At 42.0% G+C, this 25,705-nt stretch overlaps 1 protein-coding gene across 6 annotated transcripts in view; it reads left to right on the top strand.

Annotated features, from left to right (window-relative positions):
• The window catches only part of camta1a (calmodulin binding transcription activator 1a), a 280,700-nt gene that overhangs the window by 52,427 nt on the left and 202,568 nt on the right, over positions 1 to 25,705 (top strand). The gene's annotated exons all lie outside the window — the stretch shown is intronic.

Below are 25,705 nucleotides of genomic sequence, written 5' to 3' on the forward strand. Positions count from 1 at the left end.
TGAGGAGAGCTGACTTGAGTTTAGGAGAAGAAGAGCACAGAGCCCTTCCACTCAGTGCCTGGGTCAATATAAAACCTCATTACTGGGGTGTCATAGAAAATTTGTGCACTTTCTGCTCCATCTAGCAGCAATTTTGCTGGATAAGCACTGCTCTCGTTTGGCCCGTTTTAAACATTTTCACTAAGGAAAGGCTTGCAAACAGGAAGCCATCGCTACCCTACAGGGGCCCTGACAGCACACATCTCCCCCGGTGCTGCCCCAGCTCCTATATTTTGCTGCCGTTTTTCACATTCATGCGTTTGTGTTTGCCTGTATGCATGCATATCAGAGACACTCATCTCTTGACTCTTCAGCGTGCGTATGCAGTAGCGACGCCGTGTACGTCTGTATTATGATAGCGGGGACTGTGACAGGCATGTGCGCAGCACATTTCCACCTGAGTTGTTTCTGTTTTTGTTGCCGTACATTCATAACACATAATGAAGAAACGCAACAGTCATGTGGAAAGGTTTCCCACATTGAGGTCCCACTTGGATGTAATGAATTTCTTTTTAAGGTAGGAGTCTGTTATAGTAGTTACTCAATTAGATAGATACTGTTTATCTTCATCAAACACGAATGATATCCCGTCATATTTCCATCTTTTTCAAGCTGAATTATACATTTAAAGAACAAATGCTCTGCCTCTCACCTCCTCCCTGGCAGAGCAAAAACACCTCAGAGCGAAAAAAAACAAATACATTTTTATTAATTTCCATTGGGCAGCTGGTGGAGGCATAGGCAATATATTCACATGTTGTTAGGATGTTTTTCTCCCCCATCTGTGAAAAATTGAATTTTATGAAAGCAAACAGAATGACATGTTTATAAATATGGATTCCTGCCTTCTGGACAAGCTTCTCAGCCAGTGCTACATTGGCCCCGTCACTTCACTGTGGAACCTTGTAATTTCAGTGAGTGGGGGGGGGGAGAAAGAATCAAAGGAAAATGATAAAGGACAGAAGTGTCGTTTGGCCATCTTGTAAAGGGGTTTGTGTGTGTGCAACAGTGGAGACAGTGGCTGAACAGAATGCACACAACAAAGAACCTGAATAAAACATGATCAGATAAAAGTTAAGGAAAAAAACAAAAACAGGAAAAAAGGAAAGGTCAGTAAGAACGCTGGCCATAATTATGGCTGGAGAATTTGCCAGGAATGCACTAATTAAACCACAAACAAATCTCCAGTCTCGACCTCCCCTTCTCCCCCTGCAGTTCCACCACAAGCCTACATATTAATCATTGGAGAGGTTGAGCGAAGACTTGGCCGCCCAGTACTGCTTTACTAACATAGTGTACTTTAAAACAAACACAAAGGCACTCAAAGGCACCCTCATATCAGTCACATTATGACCAAACAAGAAGTGGGGCAGGAGGGAAGATCCAGGTTGGATCACAGAGTGAAAAGCTGGACTGAGCTGAAGGTTGAGTCTCCTCCTGGTTGAATAAGAACTGCTACCAATCAGTGTTTCCAATTGAAGTAGGGTGGGAGGCTTATTTAGATACAATAAGGGTCTCCTGGCTCAGACTGAAGGAAATAAAGGCAATTGAGACTGGCTGTGTTGTTGTGAGCATCTTAGACAGCATCGTACAGGTTAAAGTTAAGTATTAGTCTTGTGGTTTCCCATCTGCAGTCTTCCCTATTAGTGTGTGTGTGTGTGTGTGTCTATCTACAGTATGTGAGTGCAGGACTGACTGTATCCTGCTGCTCACCTCCAACGGTGTGTCTGTAGGTGTCTTTCTCGTTAACGCCGGATGGCTGGTGGTGATCTGAGTGTTCCCAGCTGTACTCTTGAGTTTACTAAAGTGAAGCACATACTAACCATAGGGAGAGAATGAAAAAACACGATCAACACGTTACACAGGTTGCATTTACAAATGTTACCTGTTAAAATGAATTATTGTGGCCACCGCCTCTGTGACATCGCTGTATCTGCACAGGCACACCACCTGCTTCATTCTCTGCCTGGCTCAACTGCTCCTTACAGTCTGATGTGAGGGGAAAATGTTTTACAGTTCCCCGTGATCCAGCTGGCTAACTGTACACGACCTCCAGCACTGAATGATAAATGGCAAAAAAGCACATTTCATCCATCGCCCTGCTTCCCTCTCGGCTGCACACTGATATTCCTGCCGAAAGTGTGGCGAAAAGCACGATTGGATGTATGGAAGCGGTCTGCACTGGAGAGGGTTTGATATAGAATTGTTCCGTTTTGTTTCAGCCACTCTGTTTAAAGTAGCTGCCAGTGCTTTAGTGCTTGCATGTGGGGGTTTGAGTCTTGGACTCTACCGGCTGTTATCGAAGTGCTGCTAGCAGGGATTAGTAGCTTTTGTAAAGCGCTGATTGGGAGAGGTGAGAAAAATTCAGCTGTATTTTGTCCTTCTGCAGTTAGAGCAAAGAAAAGTCAGATATCAACTAAGGACCTGCACTCCGAGGAGCAGGTGTGTTCCCCTAATGCACCGGCGCAATAAGCATGTTTCAAGGAATTTAAAGTGTTAATTGTGGGTTATACCTCACCCTGTGGGTTTCCCTATAAAAGCGAGCCATCCATTGAATTAGCTTGTACATATTTCAGCACAGCCTCAATGCAGTATCTGCTGTGACTTATTTATTCATTTTTATTTTATGTCTGTGTGTTAGTGTGTGTGTGTGTGTGTATCCTGTTGTGCTGGGCTCTCCAACGGCCTGTTCTGGGAGTGGAACCCTGGGGCTTGCCCAGCCACATAACCGCCCCTGTCAGAAGAGGCCTGCTGGCTGGTTGGCTGGCTGGTTGGAGCAGCCATAGAGAGTATGTGGCCTTCACAGTTAATCGTAACGCCAACTCACTCTTGCCTGATTGTATTGGCGGCTCCAGGGATCTGCCATAATTGGATCCTTGTAAGTGGGATGGAGGAGCTAAACAACCAGATTGCTGTTTGTTTATACCTTTTCATATATTAGTAACGTGCCGAGACTTCTCAAGCAGTCTGGGACTTCTCTCGCTGCTTGCCGCTCTAATTAGTTATTCATTCTTAACATATGCCTCAATTGTGGCCCTATCCAGCTATTTGTGATTAACTCCACTTTAATTAGAGTCGCTCATGCAGACTTTGGCTCCGTGTGGATGCATAGTGGGCATTTGAGAAACACCAGTAGTCTGCATGGGTACATGTGCTAAAGGGTGAACAGCTTTTAAAGCTTAGACAAGAAAGTAATGAAAAGAACGTATTTTGGAATTGTCAGGGAAGAAAGGCGGCAACAAAATGTGGAGACAGTACAGAGAGAAATAAACACAGACATACAGTATAAACAGACAAATCAAACAACTCATTATCAAGACAAAAGAATGGAAGGTGAAACAATACATTGTTGGCAAGCTTTCTGAGGCAAGGTGGTATATGTTGTTGCAGCCTGTGGATTTCTGCTGTTTGTGTAACACAAACAATGTAAAGCAAGGCAAATGTGGCAGCCAGGGAGCTGTGATACAACTGAGCTTATGCTTGATTTCAATGCATGAAAATACAAACATGCTATGAAACTGTCACTTCCAGTCCACTGCCTCTGTCTCCAATGGAATGATTTATTAACTAACACATTACGCGAACCGGTTTTAACTGGTTTTTGATATCAGAGCTTGATGTGAATCTGCAGTACATTGTGTTGTACGCTGCATTGTTTAGTCCTTGATAGCTCAGAGAGACACACATACTGAGATTAATCTGACACTTTCTCACCTCTCAAATACTTATCACCACCCACTGGTTTAACAACCGAACTTAATCAACTAGGATTACATATTTCTTTTATCGGTTCCCTTGCAATGATTAAGTGGCACCTTTGTCGGCCAGCTTTCATGGGACCTCGGTGGACATGCGTGTGATGAGTTTGTGTACATTTTCATTTCAAAGAATCCCACATTGCAAACAGTCGAGCTGCCCTTGTGATTTGCTGCATGAGTGGAAACTTTGCAAAATGAATCAAAAAATGTTTTCCACATTGGAGCACTCTAATACCAAACGGCAGTAATTAAAAGGCGACAGCTTTGCAGATTAACTGCGAAATGGGGTTTGTAGGGAAACTCATGCAGGGAAAGGGGCATTTAGTCACATGGCCCCGAGTTCCCCCACAGATAAAGCTCATTTTCTCTAGCAGTGGGGTAGGAAGAGTGGAGAACACAGCCCATTTGGTTTTAGCCTCACATGGGACCCAGAGGGGTAGCCAACATTTTATTTAAGGTCACCGGGAATAAATGGGATTCAGACTGTGTCTGGCAGGTTTGCAGTGGACAGAGCCCAGGCTGGGACCCACCAACCCCACTGCCCCCAGGCGCCCTCTCCATCTCTTCTCACTGGAGAGAGCAGGTCTTTTCCTGCTTTCCATTTCACTGTCTGAAGCCCCGGCTAAATACCTCACAACTCTCCTACTTCTAATACCAGCACCGTGTCAAAGGGTAATAGCATGTTAAAATCCCCCTCAGGTTGTTCAAAAGGGCGAAAGTAGGGAAAAAAAAAGGTGTCCCAGTTGAAAAGCTCTTAATTCCATTTAACTCAATAATGAGAAACAATGGTAAGACATGGGGAAGGTCTGCATTGTCCGGTCTGCAGTGTATAACACATGAAACACGGGCACCCCATAGTAGACCACATCAGATGATCCTCTTTGGGGCGACCCTGTACTTGAGCCATTCTGTAATAAAACCCACAGTAGGCTTTTAGAGGAATGAGTGGCCATCACAGTTTAAGGGCTTTTCTCTCAGGTGGAGGTAACAAAAAGCAACAGAGATGGATCTGGCTGCCAGTCAAGCTTTGTATCAGTGACTGTGCTTTTGAGGAAATACAAGAGGCTGGACTGCTGTCCCATCACAGCGTGATTCAGAGTGAGAGGGATTGGAGCTCACGTTGAAGCCAAGCTGCTCTGAAGAGCTGTTAGTATGTGAGTGGGCCATGTGTTTCGCTGAGAATAGAGGAGAGATGGTGGGTGGGTTGGGGGGGGGGCTGTGTTCTCTACCTTCAGACTGAAGCATACTGTACAAGTGTTTAACAAGGACCAACAGCGATTCCCATATCTGTCAACTGCTCTGCCTAATCACTTCCCACTATTTTCAACTTCTATCTCCTAATGTCTTATAAACGTCTGAAATGTGTGAAAAAACTGAGCTTAGGATGCACTGCAGCAGCATATGGACAGCTGGTATATTTTAAGTACTGTGACTTCTGAGTAAAGCAGACACGCATGCATGCTGGTCCAGTGCTGCGAAAATGTTCCAACCGTGAGACTCAAAGATAAACACTGATAAAAACCTTCTTATGAACAATTTAGTGTTTTCATTAGATAAGAAAATGTAGTGCCTTCTTGAACATTTAATGCAAACTGTTCATAGTGTGCAGGTATTAAACGCCAGACACAATAAGCTGCAGCAGCTGACACATTGCCTTACTCCTTTCATTATGTTGATAAAAAAAAAATTTAAAAAAAAGGAAAAAAAGAAAAAGGCTCACACTGGAGTGTTTTTTCAGGTAGAACTTTTTGACGTCGACGGCTTTCTTTAGACATAAACCCTTGAATAAAAAAGGGACAAAGTCTGAACTGTGTGAACCAGATCCAAACAAATCTTAGAGTGGCTTCTTAGTTTTCACTTTGTATGTGGAGTGTGCTTTTGTCACCCTGCTTTTTAAGTTTGTGCAGTGAGATAGAAAGGTTGGTGTATCAGAACTGGGAGGGAGGGGCAAAATGTGCCTTGGGAGAAGTAAAGAAATCATGATATTCACAAATCATGTAGCTTATAATTAACAAAATAATAATGATTTATATATATATATTATACTATCCAGAGATCTTTTGGTTCGGCTTCAGCTCCTGGACAAATGGTCTCATATTGTCTTCACTCCCTCTCTGATATTATGGTGAATTCATAGCTGCTACCAGTGCCTGCATGCGACCCTGTCCCCGAGACAGCAATGCAATGCCAAACTGAGACTTGAACACCACTTTGCTTCAGAGTTTTTATGCCAAAAAAAATATCCAAAGGGACTTCCAAATGAGGATATAACATGACAGCTAACGTCAAAGCTAACAATAACCTACATAGAAGGAGGTATGTGTCTATCCTGAACATGTCATTCAGAGAGGGCTTGTATTTGCCTCTGTTCGGGGGGATTTTAGATCTAAAAGGCTAATAATGTAACATTGCACAGACTTTGATTCCATTGATGTAGGCCGACAGTGCAGAGGGAGAGTATGCTCAAGGCTGAAACGAATTATTGTTTTCATTAATTTATCTGCCAATTATTTTATGGGTTAGCTAATTCACAATCAAGTCCAGGTTTAAATCTGAGACTCTTTCACTTATTTGCATTTTCTAAGAGTCTAATGTGGCATTTTTAAATGTCTTGTTTATTTCAGTCAGTCTATACCCCAAAGCTATTCTGTAAGGTAAGAAATAAAGGAAAAGCAGACACTATTCTGAGTGAAGAGTCGGGAAACAGTAAATGGTTTGACAAGTGACTGAAATTATTAATCTTTTTCTTGAAAATCATCCCCAAATTTTTTTTCTCTGTTTACCGGCTGATTGTTTGATCCTCTAATTGTTTTTCTTTTTTTTTTCTCTAATGTGGTTACACTCTGTTGTGGTATTTTATACTTATCAAGCCCACACCTCAATGCAAAATAGTCACTCTTTTTCCTCCCAAACATATGCATGGAAATTAGGTATGAATGTGATTATGCAGATTGAGAGAGGAGCGATGGGTACCAAATGTCAGATGTCAGGTATGCATTTTCAGACCCTTGTGGGATGGAGATGATTATCATGGTAATTATTCAGCATTTGAACAATCCGTTTTCTGTGCAGAACAGTGGAAAACACATCTGCCCAGGGACCTGATGTTGGTGTTTGTCTGCCTGTCTGCCACCACAAACATAAGTGTGTTAGTCAGAGATATAGTGGGAAACAAGAAGACGAGACAGGGTAAAGTGATGAAGAGAGTGCGATGTGTGCAATTTGACTGAGATAAACTTGGTAGGGGGAAGAAGAGTTGCCGTTCTATCCTTCCACTGTTTCTTAGCTCCTGTCCTTGGTTCATTTTAGCATAAAGAGATTGGGTTGGAAGTGGAGCAGTTATCAGTCATCTTTATCTCCCTGCTGGGGGAGGGCTGGTTTTGGCCCGGGCTTTCCTCTCTTTATGATTTCTTTCCCCTCCTTTTGTTTTCTTGCCACATTTTGTGCGTTCTTTTATACTCTATACTCTGAGGCCAGTCTTATGGCTTAATATGCAAGATAAATTTTACCCCTGTGTTCACACCCATTATCCGTTGCACTGAACACCCCCAGCCCCGATCTGCTGCGCTGACAGGGAAATGCCACGCTATGAATGGCCAACAGGAGAATTAGATGGCCTCCCCCATACTGGTAGTCATTAACCCTGTGACTGGAGAGTGACCCCAACACCTACACAGAAACACACTTGGTGCTCATCATAAGGCTTTGTCGCCACTCTTTGATGTCGCTGTCAGTGCTGATGTACTCTGCTGAGCACCCAGCCATGGCTCAGTTCCCTTATGGCTGCCTACTCACACAACTCATTCCACACAACACTCTTGTACTCCACACAGATACCCATTAACTTCCAAAGACGTTGGTTGATATAACAGATGATAGATTTTAACTCTTTTTGCAAGGCGATTTATCAACGTGCAGACAATGTTTGAGTTCATGAAGTTTTGTGCTGGGCAATCTCGTAAATTGACATTCTTAATGGTTGTGATAACACATAAATATTCTCTGCTAATACTTTCCGATCTGGCTGGATTTAAATTGCATACATGCTCTGCCTCTGTTGTTGCAGCCACTTGACTTTTCCCGATGATTAGGGGCAGATTTGGTCTGAAAGCTCAGCGTTCCACAAATGTGGCACCGTGACCTTGAGCTCCAGATCTCCAGTAGAATCCAGACACTGAAGGAGAAGGCGGAGATGAGGAGGATACCAGGAACAGACAGCTTAAAAGGGGGTTGACTGAGTGCACCGAGACAGCTCGAGCACCTACTGGCTCCAGATGCATTTTATACCCACTTATAACTAAAAGATAGAGAAACTTCCACCATGAATTGTTAACTGAGGTCGAGCCAGGACAATTCAAGCATGTAAACAGTTTTTTAACAGTAAACTAGCCTTTTAACAAGCTTGGCTCTTAATTTGCATTCTTCTCCATGTCCTCTGGCCTCCATTTTATATGAAATGCCTTATGAAAAAGTCATAGATGCATAAATGCATCCAGAAAAAGGCATAGAGACTTTCCTTGTACGCTGTATTTAGGAATGCTGCTGTACTTTAACACAAGGATTTTATTCTATAGATAAAATTGTAGGTCTATTTCATGCCATATTACACTATATTGCTCAGTTTAGTGTTACACTTTAGACAGCAATATCATAATAGAAATTGCCCTCTTAATGCAAACCAAGGCGTAGGGTCTCACAATATATCGGTATCAATGATAATCATGATATGAAATGTCGATATTCCAAGTAACATTTGACAATATCATGATTTGATCTCAGCTGATGAATTCAAAACATTATTGAATGAAGATCAAATTTTTATTTTACCATTTTAAAGTTGCTTACCTCCTAGTTTGAATGTAATTAAATTGGCAATAAAACAAAGACAAAAAATAGTAATGAAATAGTCAGATATCCGTTTTCTCAAGTCTTCTATTCATATTAAGATGATATTACCATGGAAGCTTATAGCAATGATAACGGCTCTGTGCATAAGATAATGAACAGTTATCTAGCAGCAAACAGGTATTTGGTATTTGTTACGTAACAATACAGGAGATAAATGACGCTCTCATCAGTGAACTCTCTCTCTCTGAGTGTGTGTTGTAACCCGAGTTCCTCTGTTGTGGCTGCATGTGCACATTAGTCCAAGCTGTGAAGCTCAGAGTGAACAAACTTCCAGATTTTCCTCCAGTGAATTCACCACATTGTGCAGCCAACAGGCATCCCACAGCAAGAGGGATAAGACCAGACGAACAGTGGGAAAGCTCTCCAAAGAGAGCAATAAGAGCTACTAAAAAGCTCCAAGTTAAGGTTTGGCTTTGGCTCTGGATGCTTTTGTCTTAGATGCTGCTGCTCTGGAGCGACATTCACTGTTTACCTTTTATAGCAGATTAAATGACAGAGGCCTTGAGGGAGGTACAGATACAGAGTTGGTGAGACTCTGTGGTCTTAATGGTCACCACAATATTTCCCAATCAAGAATACAGTGAACAAAATTGTAAACCAACCAGCTCCCTTTTTTCTTCTTCATCTATTTGTCTGCTCCAGCTTTCATATGCAGTGATGTGAGCACGATAGCCTGGTGAACACAATTTCCAGGCTGCGTTGACGCTCGCATCCATGAAATAAGTTTAAAAAAAAAAAAACTTTTACGAACTGAGGCATGTCACATGGAGACTGTAGAACTGACAGGAGCTCTAATCTATGGATATCGGATTACCAGCGTGCGTGAAAGCCAGCAGTTCACTCTGGCTCCCGCTGTGTACGGCTGACTCACACTGTTATACCTTAGCCAAACATATTGAACAGTTTTTCTCAGAATGTCATGCTTACCAGATATTTTGCTCTGCCATACCCTGTGGGATAGTTGTTATCCCTTCCTGGTGTAGTAGTCTGCAGGTTTGTCCTTATAATGACAATTGGAATGTATCATGCAGGCACCCTGAGGGTAATCATGCTGTCTCTTCTCTCATAGGTGTTTGAAAAACTTACATATAGACCCTGCTGGTCGTGTACAGCATTATTTGAAATCCCCTGTGCTGCTCAGTGAGATATAATAATAATAATGCTCCTGAAAATTCTAATTGTTATGTTGAATTTGTTTTCAAGTGTAATAATAATTGGTTTGATTGGTCCAAGCTGAATGTTTGCTCAGGTCTCAGGTCTTGGATATGGTTTTGATTGGTTAAATGCTAACTAATAAACTAATAGATGATAGCAGATAAAACTGTACATCATATCTTAAGAGATGTGTATGATATTTTCAGACCAGAATGAAATGTTAGCTTCGGAGCCCGATGATTGCCACAGTTTGAAGTCTTGCCTGTGTTTGCTGACAGTGCATCAGGAGAGTGATTGACACCTATTAACATCAAAGAGCTTTGCACCAAGCTATTTTTGTGAAAGCAACATTTTATTTCAGTTTTCTTCCTGGTCCTTTATCGAATTTTCTTTTGTTCTGATGTAAACATGGACTTCTTTGAAAATGAGATTACTGTTGCCATTGGAGATTCTGAAAACACAAATGCATCTTATGCGATAGACTGTAATCGTTGACCACTGTGTAACAATTCTGGTGCTCATTGATGTTTATTCACAGCGAAGGACATAGATGTATGTGTGTTTGTACAACAAGCAATAAAAGCAATAAAACAGTTAGTAACACCCTAACATGCTCATACTCACAGTATCATAAACAGTGATGTTATCAAATGCTGCATGCCAAGCTGCATGTAATTCTGCACATAAACACCACCAACTTCTTAATGCTTGTGAGAGAAATAACAGCAGTGCACTTAAAATGCAAATATGTTATAAGCACATAAAATGCCATGCAGCCAAAGCTCGGATTCTTTGCAATATATTGAACACGTTTATCTTTCATCCCTTTCTCTATGGAGCTAAACTAGAACAGCGAAACAAGAGAACAACAACACCAGACTCACTGATTAGCAAATGGTCTCAGTCCCTTAACTAAAGGTGAAATAATATAGTAACCCACACGTCCTTCGTCACATTATCACTTCCTCATTCTTAGTCGTGAATGGATTGTGAATCCGGCAGACTTTTGAATTTATTCAGGGAAAACTTTGTTACCGCAGTTAATCATGCGGAGTGGGCTGAAAGGCCCCGATCAGCGCAGGCTGGCACAGCATGAAATACACAGGCCCTATTTACTGAGGTTTGTGTTTTAGTATTCTAAAGTTGTGTAATGCATCCAAATAAGGGTGCAACAAGCCAAAGTCACAGCAAGTTGCTAAGGGAATATGTCAAGCATTGTGGCATTGTTTTTATTCCTGTCTCCTTGCCTCTTCACGGCTCACTCTGCCTTCAATAGATCTCATTCAGCTGAGGCTTTTCTCTCTGTCTGTGTTGGATTGTGGCTACAACTGCCTCTTGATGGAGGAGAAGGGATGATTTGTCAAGGTCAGAACTGTGCGCTAATTAGCGTTCACCAACGAACTGCCAGGTTGACTCTTGTGCCCTTCACCCCTGAGGCCTCCTGGCATTATTCGTGTGTGTGTATCTGTTGTGTTCTCCATCGTGTTTTCTGCTGCCCTTTCTCTTACACTGCAAAGGGCAGATATCCAAGACCGCGTATACAATACATACAGACTCTGTCGTCCCCGTCATTGCTTCATATGGGGCAGTCATATGTGGCGAGCAGACGGAGGGAAAAAAAGAAAGATGGAGGTGGGGGATGGAGGGTGGTACTGAACATGAGCATCCCACCAGGCTTTGTACGCTTGTTATAGCATAAGATCACACAGGAGAGGGCAGAAGAGAGAAGGTGAACGAGTGAAAGAGGAAATGTTTCCACACAGCAGGCAGCAAAAGTCCAGTTGAGACCAACACAAACCACAAAGTTCATTGAATAATGACACCAAGAGGATGCAATGGCAAAAGTTCAGCCATATCTTAAGGGGTAATTCTAGGCCCTTCACATAAGAACAGCAATTTCCTCCAGCTCTGTGTCTGAGCAATATTACTGTGAAATCATTAGACTAATTCATCATCCTCGACTTCCCAGTGTTTTCCGCTGCACTGGTGGGAAAAAATGGTTGTTCTAATTGCAGGCCGTAGAATTCAAATATAAGCTCTGAGTCCCCCTCATTGCTTCTCCAGCACTATGAACAGAACAATTGCAGAATTAGTCGTTAGCAGCTGTTAATGAACAATACGTCGGCCTTGACGGCCTCTGTGTGGATTGCCAAATGATCAGAATGTTTGCGTTGCACTTTCTTTTTTATCTTTTTTTTTCATTTTGAAGTACTAATTACCTACTGTGTATCGCCTGAACCGCACATTATAGTAAGTGCTTTACACCACTGTGCAGAGGAACAGTTGTCCAGAGATATTGATCCAATTGGGCTTGAACATCATGCTTGGTTGACACGTGTTTTTACTGTATTGTGTTTTGTTGTTTAATAATTGCTCCTACATAGAATTGAAACGTTATCATTTACAGCTACGTATTCCATTCATGTAACATTTTGCTAGGTGGAGATATGTTAACAAGTCTGTACTCAGAGCACCATCCATATGGATGCTTCTGCCCTTCCCCAGTCACAGTAGTGGTAACTCACGGGCAGATGAAACACATGCATGGCGCTCGCCTCCATTAATTTTTGTTTATTATGTATTTATGCTCTAAGCCCGAGATTTGCTGTGATCAAATGCATCTGTTTCGGCATGGATCAGTGGATAACTTTGGCACACCACCATCTCCATCACATCCTGCTTTCCATCTACACCTCTGTTTCTGCGTGCTATCTCCCCGTTTTTGCCCCCACTCTCCTCTCTCCCTTTTCTTCCTTTATTTTTAGCCTCTAGTGCATTCAAGCCTGCAAACTCAATGAATCCCCGAGTCTTTCTCTGAAAATAAGATCAGTTCATTTAATGGTCAGAGGACATTTTCGGCTTTATTAACCAAATCCAGAGACTTAAATAAGCAGGTCTTGCAAAGGACATAGCACTGCCTTTCATCTAACTATTTAGAGCCTCTTATTACATGTGTGTGAAAAGCCTTTATTAGTATCTAGAAATTTCCTATACCTTTGAACTAAAATAAACTCAGATATAAGGCTATTAAATAAAGATACTAAGTAGGTACCATGGTAACACAACACATCAAAAACATCAGAAGAAATGGAAAAAAACACAACATTGCACTTGACTTTGGAACAAATTAGATTCAGAGAACAAACCGAGAGGACAGGCGTGCACTGTGTTTTTTTGTAATTTCTTCATAAATCTTCAAACAAATAGTGGAATTAATTTTCTTTTCTTGAGATAACGTGTGTCCCTTGCCAGAAAAGAAAAAAAAATGAAAAAGGTTGTCAAAATTCATGGCATTTACTGTATTTCAAAACACAGTGGCATCTATTAGCTATCCGCTACATTAGTAACAAACAAATATGTCCTGAGTGGTATGTCGAATGCATCTGAGACTCAGTCTAGCATGAAAATCCCATCAGCTTCCTGGCTCGATGTAAGAGAGACATTTTTTACTCATCATGTCCTCATGCCATCTCTTTAATACTCTCAGTGCTTTCTAGTAAAAGAAAGGTGTGCTCTCTCAGCACTTCCTCCATGACATGCCGGCCCTCTGTGGAAAATTGCAGGTGCTTTTAGTGAGACTCTGTAATGAGTAAGCTGTAGAAATGTAATCCAAGCTGAATAACCAATGAATACTAAAAAGACACGTAGTGTCATAGCAATGGAGACATGTAGCTACACCATTTCAAAAGGCATCATTTTCACTGAGGAGAGGAGTTATTACTGTCACGATCTGGGCCACAGAGTGTGTCTTCGATGCCCATGTGCTTCTTTTATTTGGTCAGTATTGTACGCAGTATGCAAAAATTTTTGCAACAACATCGTGCAAATGTCATGTTTCGTTGATCTTTTGTTTGAGAAAAGAGAAACGCTCTTTTTGTGCATGCCTACTTCGTTTTATATGTCGAAAATAAACAAACGACAAGATTGAGCTGTAATTGAAGCATCGGCTGCCGGTAAACTCAAAGAGCCGCATTAACACATTATGCCTCCATTGACTCGTTTGGAGTATGATGGCAGGCTGAGAATTTTCAAGAGGAATTGTAACTGAAGAAATTGACTAAAAGAATGTAAACCCTCCCAGTTTGCAGTTTCCTGTTTCTTTGATAAAGCCTTTTTTCTGTCAAACATCACTGCAGTCGTCGCAGGTATTTATCGGCTCCAGCTCCAATCGCCATTGATTGCAGCACATCACCCAAGTGCACGCGCGCTGTTTCACAGAGGGTGCTGTGCTTGGGGTAAAGAGTGGGAAAGGGTCACTTTTTCTATACAGAAACACACGTTTTACTGAGCGTGACGGCCCACATAGAGCTTCTGAAACTTACAGTTTGAGCTCACCGACAACAAAGATACAAAATGATTGATTTTACCTGTCTGCAAGACACCTGCCAGCTCACCCTAAGTCCTGCTGTATGAGCTGATGTCCGCGGTCTCAAAAATAACTAACTAGTTTAATTACCTCAGAAAGTCAAGCTTAATCAAAACTGTGGTCGAACACAACCTATGAGACATGGTTTAATGCAATCATTGTAGTCACATACGTGTCTTCTGAGAGGTACTGTAATACACTCGAATACACTGTAAACCTCAGAACGCTGAGGGTTAACACGGAAAGTATTTAACCGGCTTGTTTTAGAGGATATACTGGCATTTGAAAAAACACTTTAAACATCCTGCTTTTGTTCCAATATGGCATAAGAAATTGAAACCAGTGTGGAATTCAAGACAAAACACGGAGGACCAAGACAACGTTTGCTGTGCGCTGTAATGTTTGCACACAAACGCTCCACATGGAAAAGAAATCATCATCTGAGTTGACATTTTAAGCTTGCAAAGCAAAGTCTAGATAAGTTCAAGTAATTTTCCGAAACAAGTGCCGTGGCTAGATGAAGTCCCAATTTCTCACAAGAGTTCTTTGCCAACAATCACGGCAGATTGCTGTATATTTGGTGAAGAAAAGGAGGGGGGGGGGCATTACCTCAATTATTTAGATTTGTGTGACAGCCACAGATCACACAAAGCACAGCACAGAAATGCAAGAGGAAATAACAGGCAGTCAAAAAACAAAAGAAAATGATAACTGTAAATGTAGCACATAGGTGTAGGTAACCTCTAACCCTTTCAGGTCTACTTTTGAACTTTTACTGATAATAACTACATATGTTGTCCAAAGTCTCCTTAACATGATGCAAACTAAACAGTTCGTTAACAGTATCACAAGAATACCTTCTGTTGTGTTTGTGTTGGATACATCTCAGCATTAAGAATCTAAAACTTTACAGGGATGCCAAACTCTTATTCTTTCCAGTATGTTGACAAAATCAGGATACAGGGCCTCCTTCACCTCTTCTTGGATTTTTTTTTCTCCAGAAAATATGGATGAATACGAGATTACTTGTATGCACTATTAACTCATTCTGTTTCTCATTATCAAAGCGGGGCAGTTGTAAATGCTGTGTATCATTATGTTTGTATAAAGTGGAATAAATCCCTGAAATTTCCAATAAACATAAATGATCTTAGTTTGAATGTTTTCTAAGAAGAAAACACAAAGTTTGCCTCTGCTCAGGGAAGCAGCAATTTAACCAACCTCTTTTAGTAGAGTCAGCGATTGTGTGGTACTTGAGCTCTGCGTTTCTTTATAATCTCTTTGTTAGGTGAGGATGAAGCTCAGATTACTTCTGCTCTCCTCATTATTTCAAACAGCTGCTTTAAGGTCTTTTTTGGTTCAGATAATGTGTTTTCTGTAAAGCGTACTCTACTCCAAAGTAATCGCATCGCATTGTTGGCAAGGAATTAATTTGTCACAGAGTGTGGAAAAAGTGAAACCTCTCAGGAAACAGTGGGACATTTTTACAGCGCTGAAGCTTTTAAAGAAAAGTTTAACCAACTATGTGAAATTTGTGTTTTAATCAAAAAGAATTACTTCTGTACAGTGATTTTCCTAAGCTCCCCAGCTTTCCATAATTATCTGTCTGGGGGCTCCAGTACATGGCATGCATTTGTTTCATACTACTAGCACATGACATCATTAATTGACTTAGGATACTGAATAGAATAGCCGAAAAATGTAGCCTTAGTTGAAGACATTTGTTTAGAATAGATGATGACTGCCTGGCCTGCTGTTTAAACAGCCCTGCAGGCTTTGAGCAGGTGGAGGAAGAAAGCCCTTATCCGTCTTCATCGTAATATCAAGGTCATGGATGGGTAGCTGAGCTAATCTTCTTCTTCTCATATCTCTTACGGAGCAAAAGAGCTGGCAGGCCTGCCATGTATTGAGCCCTCTCCAGCCAAAGACAGCATACAATGTCTGTTCCACACAGGGAAATATGATAAACTACACTGAAGGTTCTGGTATACATAAGGGGTGTACTGTACACATCCACGCCCAGACAACAGCTGCCTAATCAAATAGCAGATAATCTATGCATATTCAGATTCTGTGCCAAACTATATAATCTTCAGCATCTGCTTCATTATGCGTTCGAAGACGCCATTTTGACTGCATATTTTCATCCAAACATCAAATCTGTGCAAGTGTGGCTGACCATCAAACATTCCACCAGTTATGTTCAGGCCCATGATCAAAGCACAAAGCTTGTATATGTGAGCTTAATACTGATAGACTCGTGTTGACAGATGTGATGGGGTAAAGGCTCTGATGTACCATATCAGAAACAGACTAGCCTCCCCTTCTCTCACAAATAGATTTGCCCTGCTCAAGGTTTTATCCCCATTGTTCATTAGACTTCAGAAAGAATAATTAACAAGGCTTTAAAACGCAGCTTTTATGGATCACCTGCTGTCCCCCCAATATCATTTTTGTGATTGCGCAGCAGAAAACAGCAAGAAGCATTGATGCTTACGTCTGGCACCCAAATGCCTTGCAGGATCAGTAACTCCCCAATTAAAGCAATATCTCTCAGTCTTACACCTGGCACAAGAGCACTGAGCTCACCACAGGACACGTCTATATACTAACACTAAACTCCTTTTCTATACGGCCGTGGCCCCAAGATAAGAATATACTGCCTGAATGCATAAGTGCAATGTGGAGATGCATTGCGTTTTATGGAGCTTAAGGTTATTGTATGGTGGTAAGCCAAGAGCGCGATAGAATAATAGTGGACAAGGACATTATTCATTTAAAAGTAAGAGAAGGGAAACAAGAATATTCCATTATTCTAAAGTTACAGATTAGGTTGATGACATTACGCCTTATCATGGGCTGGAGCTGCAGAGAGCATGTCTTCCTTCAGTAGAACCCCTCTTTACCTGATTCACAGCCTCCTCAAAATGCACAAATATATTTGTCATGTCTGGGGCCGCCAAATCAGGAGGTAAATATTATCATCCGACAAGCAAACAAACAGTCTTTTGTGTGGTAGATAAAGGTGAAGCGTGTGGTGAGGTTAATGGGACCGGGCTATTAGCATTGTCACTCAGTCTGCCAGGTCTGACAGTGCAGCTCAGTCTGAGGGCCTCTCCCCCCCTCGTCCACCTGCTTATCACCCAGATAAATTAACTCCGGCAGACTCGAGAGGCAGGTGGAGCGGAGTAGTGGGGGTACAGATCCTCACCTATCACAAGACAGAAGCACCAGGCACAGATCATTGCTCTGTTGACTCTAGTTAATGGCATGCGTCCGCAGTCTGTGTCAGATTTTTTGGGGGGTCCCTGTGATTGACGCGCGGGGCAGCAGAGTAAACACTTGATAATTAAACGCGACTGCATGTTTGTCAGAGGTGATGACAGTGCCCACAGACCTTTCCTCCCCTCCCCTCCCTCACTTCTTCCAACTTTGTGTGAAGCATCAGTTCAGTTGAAGTTTCTTTTTGCCTTAATGACTAAAGATAAAATTTATTCTAGACTTGAAAAATGACCTACTTGGGATTCTTCTGGTTTCTTAAGACTCCTCATCATAATGGCTTGTACGTGCATTATTGCATTACAAGCCATGTCAATTTAAAGAGCCCATAATATGCTTATTTACAGATTCTAGATGTTATTGTGACAGGGATTGTTAATTCATCACTTCGGCTGGACTTCAAAACTGTCAATTTGTACGAATTCACTTGGTTTTTCGGCCCGCTATGCCCTTTGGGTGCTCTCTGTTTAATTGAACAGTCATTAGAGAGTACACTGTTATATCCTCACAGTTTATAGAGACATTCCCCCAAATGTAATGCAATTAGGTTTAGGAAAATAGTAAGCTAAATGGATCCTGATCTGTTCTATTACCGGTTGCATCTTTTTCTCTCTCAGTGGCTCGTCATAAAAGAAATGATTTTGGGAAAAGTGTGCGACACCGGCCGGTACCTAAAGCATATGACCGGAACAGGGAGATTACAGGCACGGCTAAAAGGGATCAATAATTGAATTCCAGGGATCCTGACGCACATTACACCAGACCATGAGACAAGAGAAAGCTTTTTTGCTCGATGAGCGAAACTGGAGGGTAGAAAGAGGTGAGTCTTCTCACTACACAGCCCCTCCCTGTGTTCGTGCCACTCAGCAGTGCTGGAGCCACTGCTGTGTTAACAGTTTCTGTTCTCACGGGACGGGAGAGCCCTAACTGTCGCCCACCTCCAGTTGGCTGAGAACGGCGAAACCACTCCACTGTGTCTACTTTATATTGGTTGTTAGACGACACAGTGCTGCCAAGGATTGTCTTTTCTGCTGCTGAACGTTTAATAGAACCAAACTATCCATGAAAGGCAAGCCAAAAGCCTTCATCAAACTACTTGCAAATCTGTTTGAAGGAAAATCCATCACAATGACCAAGAGCAGCAATCTTTCACACAAAGTAACAGCTCGAAAATACTCTAACATCGGCATACATCATCACACAACAAACTTTTGCTGTGAAAAAAATGTTTTAATCCTGTAAACATGCCACTGAGTGTTGAAATAATCGCATAAAATAGTGACAGAGGAGACAATGAATCTGCTCGTACGAAAACAAATGCATGTGGGGCATGCTACTCTGTATAAAGAGAACATCCCAATTTAGCTACTAAAATACATTCCATTGTTATGCATTTGCCTTTAAAAAGCCAAATGCTTTTGGTTAGTTTGTTGTTTTGGTTGTCTCTGTTTTTCCCCTTTTTATTCAAATGACTCCAACACTCTTTAACAACAAAAACAAAAACTATCTCACCAACGCAGAAAGAGAGTCTGAATGAAGAAGTGACTGATTAACGATGCAAAGACAAAGAAGAGCTCAACTATGTCACGGGTGGAAGTTCTTTACTTTGTGAACGCTTTGTAAACGCACACTGGCGTCTTCTCTGCTACAACTTAACACTTTCTTAGATATTTCAGCCTATTCCAGAAATCGCCCAGTGAGCTTTCACATTTTGAATTGCTCCACACTGAAGTCGGAGCAGTTGGTTCACTTGAATCTTATCACATCAAGATTTGTTCACACTTGATAAGGATCCCCATGCTTTAGTCGGGTTTTACATAGTGTCTTAGTAAAAGTCTTTAGTTTTTATCGAATACTCTAAGTTACAGCCGTGACAAACATTCTAAATGTTGTGATTATAGAGAAATCCTGATAGCGATAAGCTAACTTGTATTTTCATGTTTTTGTGTAATAATTGGAGCAAAGCAGAAAAGTCAGGAGGATAGTTTTAAATAGATTTAACAATTTTGGAGTGGAGTGGAGACTGAATTTATTAGTGAAAGCTCTTGCTGGGTCATACTGGTATTCTGTGTCTCATTTAGCCCCTCGACTCGTGCTGCTGTACCACTGTTAATTGGCTGAACCCAAATAAATCACATTAAAAGCAAACTGTGTCGCGCCTCGCTTTGATAAACTAAGACAAAAACTTCAAATCGATACAGGGAAATGGAAGGAGATTAAGAGACAGAAAAGTGGTCATTTGGCTGGTAAATGGTGCTTTCGAGCCTCCAACCCAATAATCAGCCACCTTTTACCTCGCAGCATAGGTAAAGATGACTGCTCCAGAGGAAAAGTTCCTCTGTCCTTTTTTTTTTTTAAAGTTTACCCAGAGTGAGGAAGCACACAGGGTGGATTATGAGGCGGGTGGGTGCTGTGCAGGTTGTGGGGTGCTTCAACTCTCTGCGGTGCAGGCAGTAACAGTCTCTACATTCAAGAGGGAGGATCAAAGAGCACAAGTTTAAAGGGAGGAGGGGCGGTTTTAGAGTCTCTCCTCTGTTTGGGAGGCATCCAGGTATCTGTGGTGTGTATTGATGTGAAGCACCTTCGTGAGACACACTTCCCCCATCCTTATTTCCTCTTGTCCTGTTGAAGTTAAACGGGCTGTGCTTCAAAAACACTGCTTTATCAAAGACATCACTTAAATTGTCTCTCACTTTTTTCTGTGTAACCCTCTGTTCTTCTGATAAATATTGTGTCTTTCTGGCGGAAGCACTGCGGAGAAGCCTTCAGAGAGTGACTAGTTCGAGTAATCCCTGAGAGAGGTGGAGAAAAGAAAGATGCTGGTTAGCATTTCTTCAGAGATGCGGCGGAGAATCATGAACACAAGTCAGATCCTATTTCAGCATGCATTGTGCGCTTTTCCCACCGTGTTTCTTTGTGACCCACAGGGTCTAATAAGAGATGAAGCTCTTTCAAGCTGCTCTACAAACGACTTAGCTCTATAGTTCCACCTGTGTCCTCTTCTGGCCCGCAAAATGATCAAATCAATAAGTGGGATGTCATTCAAACCAGCAGAATGTGCGAACTAGAGGGAGGCCTCTATCTGTAGAAAAAAATCCACAAAATAAACAACCCCTTTACTTTATAATCACAAAGAACAATGTGCAAATTCTTTGTGTGTTTATGGGCACACGCACTCCAGATAAAATGAAGCATTCTCTCTGCAATATGATGTGTGGCATCAATGTTTAGCTGGTAATCTTTTATTACCAGATGTCTCTCTCCATATTTCTTGTTTTGTCAACAGCAATCATTGAACATGTCTTGCAGAAATCAGGTCTGTATGCCAAAACATGACCCCCCGTATGAGCCCCTATTAAAAGGAAGGATTAGTTCTGTGTGCCATACAGGTTGTCACGGTGTCAAAACAAGAGAAACCAAACTAAAACTGGGATAAATAGGGTCTGGAAAAGATTATAATTGTGGATATATTAATGCTGGGTTCCACTCTAATTGTGACGCCAAGAGAAAGCTTTGCAATTACGGTGCAACGAGTAGACCTCTTAAGTCCCCGCGCCACCGTGGGGATCAGAAATCCTCAACAACTTTTAGCTGTAGTATCAGATTATGTCACAATTAATTAGTCGCTGTGTGAGAACAATCCTGCGCTTTGTCTTCTCCTCCTTACACGTAGCCAAGCAGGCAAGTAAACTTAGATCAATATTTACACGAGGACTTTCCCGGCTGCTCCACAGTCCTGTCACCAAATTTCACACTAATTGGCCACACCAGCTGAAAAACCCAGAAACAGATTTTTATTGAGTCAGGTTATGACGGTGTACAGCCTGGAGGGACACTTGCGGTACCTAAAGAAGACTAAAGGCACCCATGTATCGATACAGACGCAAGTTGAGTGCAAACTACGGTTTCCATTTAAAGGAGAAAGCTGTGCATTGGCTGTGCAAAGCATAAAGATCGATCTGTTTGTGCATAAATACAGTGCACGGCCCAGCATGATTATGTGATGTATTCCTAACTAACCAACCATATGTAATTGCAGTCAACCATAACCATTCCGCAGTATGTTTGTAGTGGGTGTAAGTTTTGTCTTTACTTATTGTTATGTCCTCATTTGCCTCTTGATGCTGGCTAGTCTTTTCCTGCATATTGATTGAGAAGAGTAAGAGGCCCAGGAGTCTTCTGGTTTCATCTGTGCAACATCCTTTTCTTAATTCTCCTCTGTGAGTTTAATCCTGAACGCACAGGTCTCTCTTAACAAAAGCTTGATCAAGTGAGATGTCGAGCTATTGAAACGTAAGAGATGAGAAACAACAACGCCTGGAAACAAAGGAGCACTGTGACAGACACTGAAAGGCTCTTGGTCTCCAGCTGTCTGGGACTGACTTGAGATTGCCATCCCAGCTCTCACTGATCCTTGTATTAAATGACATGATGAGAAAGAATTACAAGGCATGGTGTTTGTAGTTGGTTATATTTGGGGACATGTATTCGGGATGCCCTTGTAGTCTGTTTGTGAGTATAGATGTTGTATGGGTGTTTAACCACTGGAGAAACTACAAGACCCCAATCCAACAGCCATTATTTCTTGCACTGAGTGGCATATTGTGTCAAGTTGAGACATGGTTTGGAAATACTGGAGCCTGGGACAGCCAGGTATTGGCTTTCTATGGCTGACAGGTCTGCTTTTTGGAGTGTTTTTCAAGCGGGTCTCATCCAGGTAAACGAAAAGATCAAAAGCAGGGTCTTGAGGTAGCAACTTCTCCGTCTGTGATTTACAGCCTCCCGTTTTTAGATCTTGGGCATTTCTTTTGCCTCATTCCCTGTGACACGTCTCTGATGGAATTTTAATGATACGCTTGCTGAGACTGAATTGTTATCTCACACCCAAAACATCTCATACCCACACACATAGTTGCTCATGTCTTACCATGAATTCCTGAGAGCCAAATGAGTGTATCCAAGCTGAAAAGTTTCCATTTGGAGGGCTATCTCTCTTGACATATTCTGCGAACATGGCATTTCTGTTTGCAGGCTAGTTTTTGATTAGTGGCAAGCTGCACTGACACCTTTAATAGTGAGGGAGAAAAAAAATCAACTCTGGATCTATGCTGCTAAGTGTTTTTTTTTAAAAGACCACCATCTTCTCCCCGAAGGGACACACCCACTCAGCGAGGGTGTTAGAGTGAGTGTGAGAGTGATGGTCAGAGAGGCAGACATCTCTGGTGCTGAAATTGAATGTGGTCCCAAGTTTGTGTTGGAAGGGCCAAAATGACAGAAAAGTAGATAATAGGTTTTCTGTAACGTCACGCCTCGGTGTGTCTGGAACGGTCCGGTTTCTGACGCTCCTATGACAGGCCTCCTCCCATTCCTTTTCCCGCTTCACGGCGGGCCCATTTTATTCTTGGCTTTCATCTCTGCTCCAAGGATTGCTCCGCTGCCTATTACTTTGAATGCTGAGCTATCAAAAAGTGTCTGATTTGTTATTGATAAAGTAATGTTAAAATGATCATAAAAATGAAACACGGCCCGTTTATTTGTTTGTCTGGTAGTAACTTGTGCCCGCCTGTTTTATTCCTGCTGAGTTGTTTTATTGTTGTAAAGCCCATGTAATCCTCTGCACTTAAAAAGATAAGTGAACTGTGAAAATGAAAGAATTATTTAGGAACTGTTATGTTGTAGCTCTAAGCTCAGTCCTCGAGTGTGAAACACTGTCTTTAAACAACAAACACAGCAGAAAACTTTTTTCTTCTCTCAGCCCAAATTTCGGGTCTCCTCGTCTTTTCTCTTCACCGCCTCTCAATCCCTCGCTCTCTCTTCCTGTTTCAGTCCTCTGGAAGTGACCTTGAATGCGTCCCTAACGTGCTTGTTCAGACACAGAGCTCTCTGGTTCTTTTTCTCTCCCATCCTGTCCTCCGTTTTCATTAGCGGGCTCAGACGGCCTGCCGAGGGACAGCCCAGTGCTGCGCTCATGTTACAGGCCTATTGACTTCGGAAGAGAGAGAAAATACCGTGGACATGATTCATCATCCATGAACCTCATGATACAGGTTTTATCTGTAACTTCTTTTCAATAGAGAGCAGAGCAGAGCAGATAAACCGCACACCGTTTTTATCACGCCCAATTTAGGCACGTCGGTAATCAGATACACAGACTAGACTAATTAATATTTTGCGATATGGCCTTGTTATCGCTCCCAGCACTGCTCACTAAACAAACTGGAGTTGACACAAAGCGCACATGTCAAACATTAGACTGAGGACAGGGTTCACTGATTTCTTTTTTTTTCAAAATGATGTTCCACCTCCTGTAATATTACACAACTGTTTTCAAGGTGATGATCAATATTCCTTCTCAAAGGCGAAAAGCTGCCACAAGTGATGAGGTTACAGAATAATGAGACTTACTTTTGTGCCAATTCATTTCGGTTTTATTCATTATTCATGCTGACTTCTCATCCTGATGACTGCAAAAAAAAACGAGGTGTGTTTCACGCTCGCTGGCTTCCAGAGGCTGTAATAATGCCACCGTATTGGGAGAAGGCCTTGAAGAACCCTTCCATGTAAACTGTAAGCACTTTAAATCGGGTTGTTGCATCCATGAGTTTTATATCTGCATATTCTTATGAGATGTAAAAACAGCCGCAAGGGTACTGGCAAGAAGTAATAGCCTTCAGAGATGCATGAGTGTTTTATCACACTTGTACCCCAGTAATTAACAAGGACTGCCCTGGAATTCTCTGTCCGTTCTTCTATCCCTCTCCTTTTGCCTTTACTCCTATCCTCTAATGGAACCGTTGGGTCTGTCTCTGTTCATATCTGCTGCTGCACAATCCAGGCTTTGAACTCTGCCATTGTGGAATTATGATAATCAGAAGTGAAATGCATTTTGAAAAACTGTTCAATGCAGCAGCACATGTGTTTCTAGAAGGAGTCGGGGATACATTTCGGGGTGTGCTCAGCAGCCCACATTTTCAGTGACGATGCACCTGATAGGTTGGCAGCCATGCGGCAATCACTTGACAGACAGACAGGCTCAGAGCACAGCTGCACAGTGCAGTCTAAGCCAATTGTGTGACAATCAGAGGCTGCTATTTTAGGTTTGCCTCTCCCCACAGAGACGAGATTTCAGTGGATCAGTTGGCCCTAGGCATCATAATTATGCAAAAAAAAGTTGTTTGTTTCACTATTGTTTTGAATTTCTTTCCTATCACTTAATCATCTGAAGAACGTGGTTGTGCTAATATAAAGAGAGGTGTGAGCTTCTATCGAGTATAAACGTCAGACTTGAAAGCAATCATAAAGTTAGATTAGAAATGCATGTATATGTACTGAGCCTGGAGGCTCCACTTTTGCCACTGAGAGCCTGTATTTTAAAAAATATATGACCCAAGAATTTTGAAACACCCTTTAAAATATTATAACATTATCCTCTGCACATGTAGATGTAATGTGTCAAATATGCTTCAAGGTAAAAGCTAACCACTGACTTTAGCAACATCAATCTCAAGAAATATTTCATGAGGTATTGCATAAAGCTGGAACAATGTCACTCACTTGTTGCTCTTACTCAGGCATCAGTTTGAAGGGCAGCTTGGCTTACGGTTTGCCCACTTGTAAGAGACCTCTGAGAGGAAAGGGCACAGGCTGCCACTGCTTCTACCAGCTCTCCCCTGTGGGGGAAAACATGGTGAAACAATTATAGGCCACCGCGAGGTCTTCCACGTTGTGATGTCTGAAAATGTTAGACTCACAGAAACACCCGGGCTCATGCAGTGAAGCCAAAGTTATTAAAACTAATTAACTTGAATTAACATCTAAAAAACTTCTCTGTGCCCTTTGGAGATTTAGGCTGACTGCTGTAAGTAACATAAATCCATCCAGACCTCCAGGATGTGTGAGTTAAGCCGCTGGTCAGTCTGTCAATGCAAAGTGAGAAAAGCTGTTTCACTCCCTGGGCTGCTCTCCCCCTCCAGCTGCACCAAGCACTACAAGTGCTCTTCGCACCCATGAAGGCGGAAGACTTATGTGTTAATCCTGAAACCCCCACGTAAGCCCCCTGTAATAAAGCACACTCTCAATCAGGACCTGTCCCCGCCCTCCAGGCAAGGCAGCTTAGGCCTCTGCAATCACTAACTGGTGGGCCACAGGAAAGCTAATGAGCCCCTCGTCTAGACGTCCAGTACCTGCATTCATAGCTGTT

This window comes from Leuresthes tenuis, unplaced genomic scaffold, assembly GCF_036924035.1.
Source record: "Leuresthes tenuis unplaced genomic scaffold, fLeuTen1.0.hap1 SCAF_16, whole genome shotgun sequence".
NCBI lineage: Eukaryota > Metazoa > Chordata > Actinopteri > Atheriniformes > Atherinopsidae > Leuresthes > Leuresthes tenuis.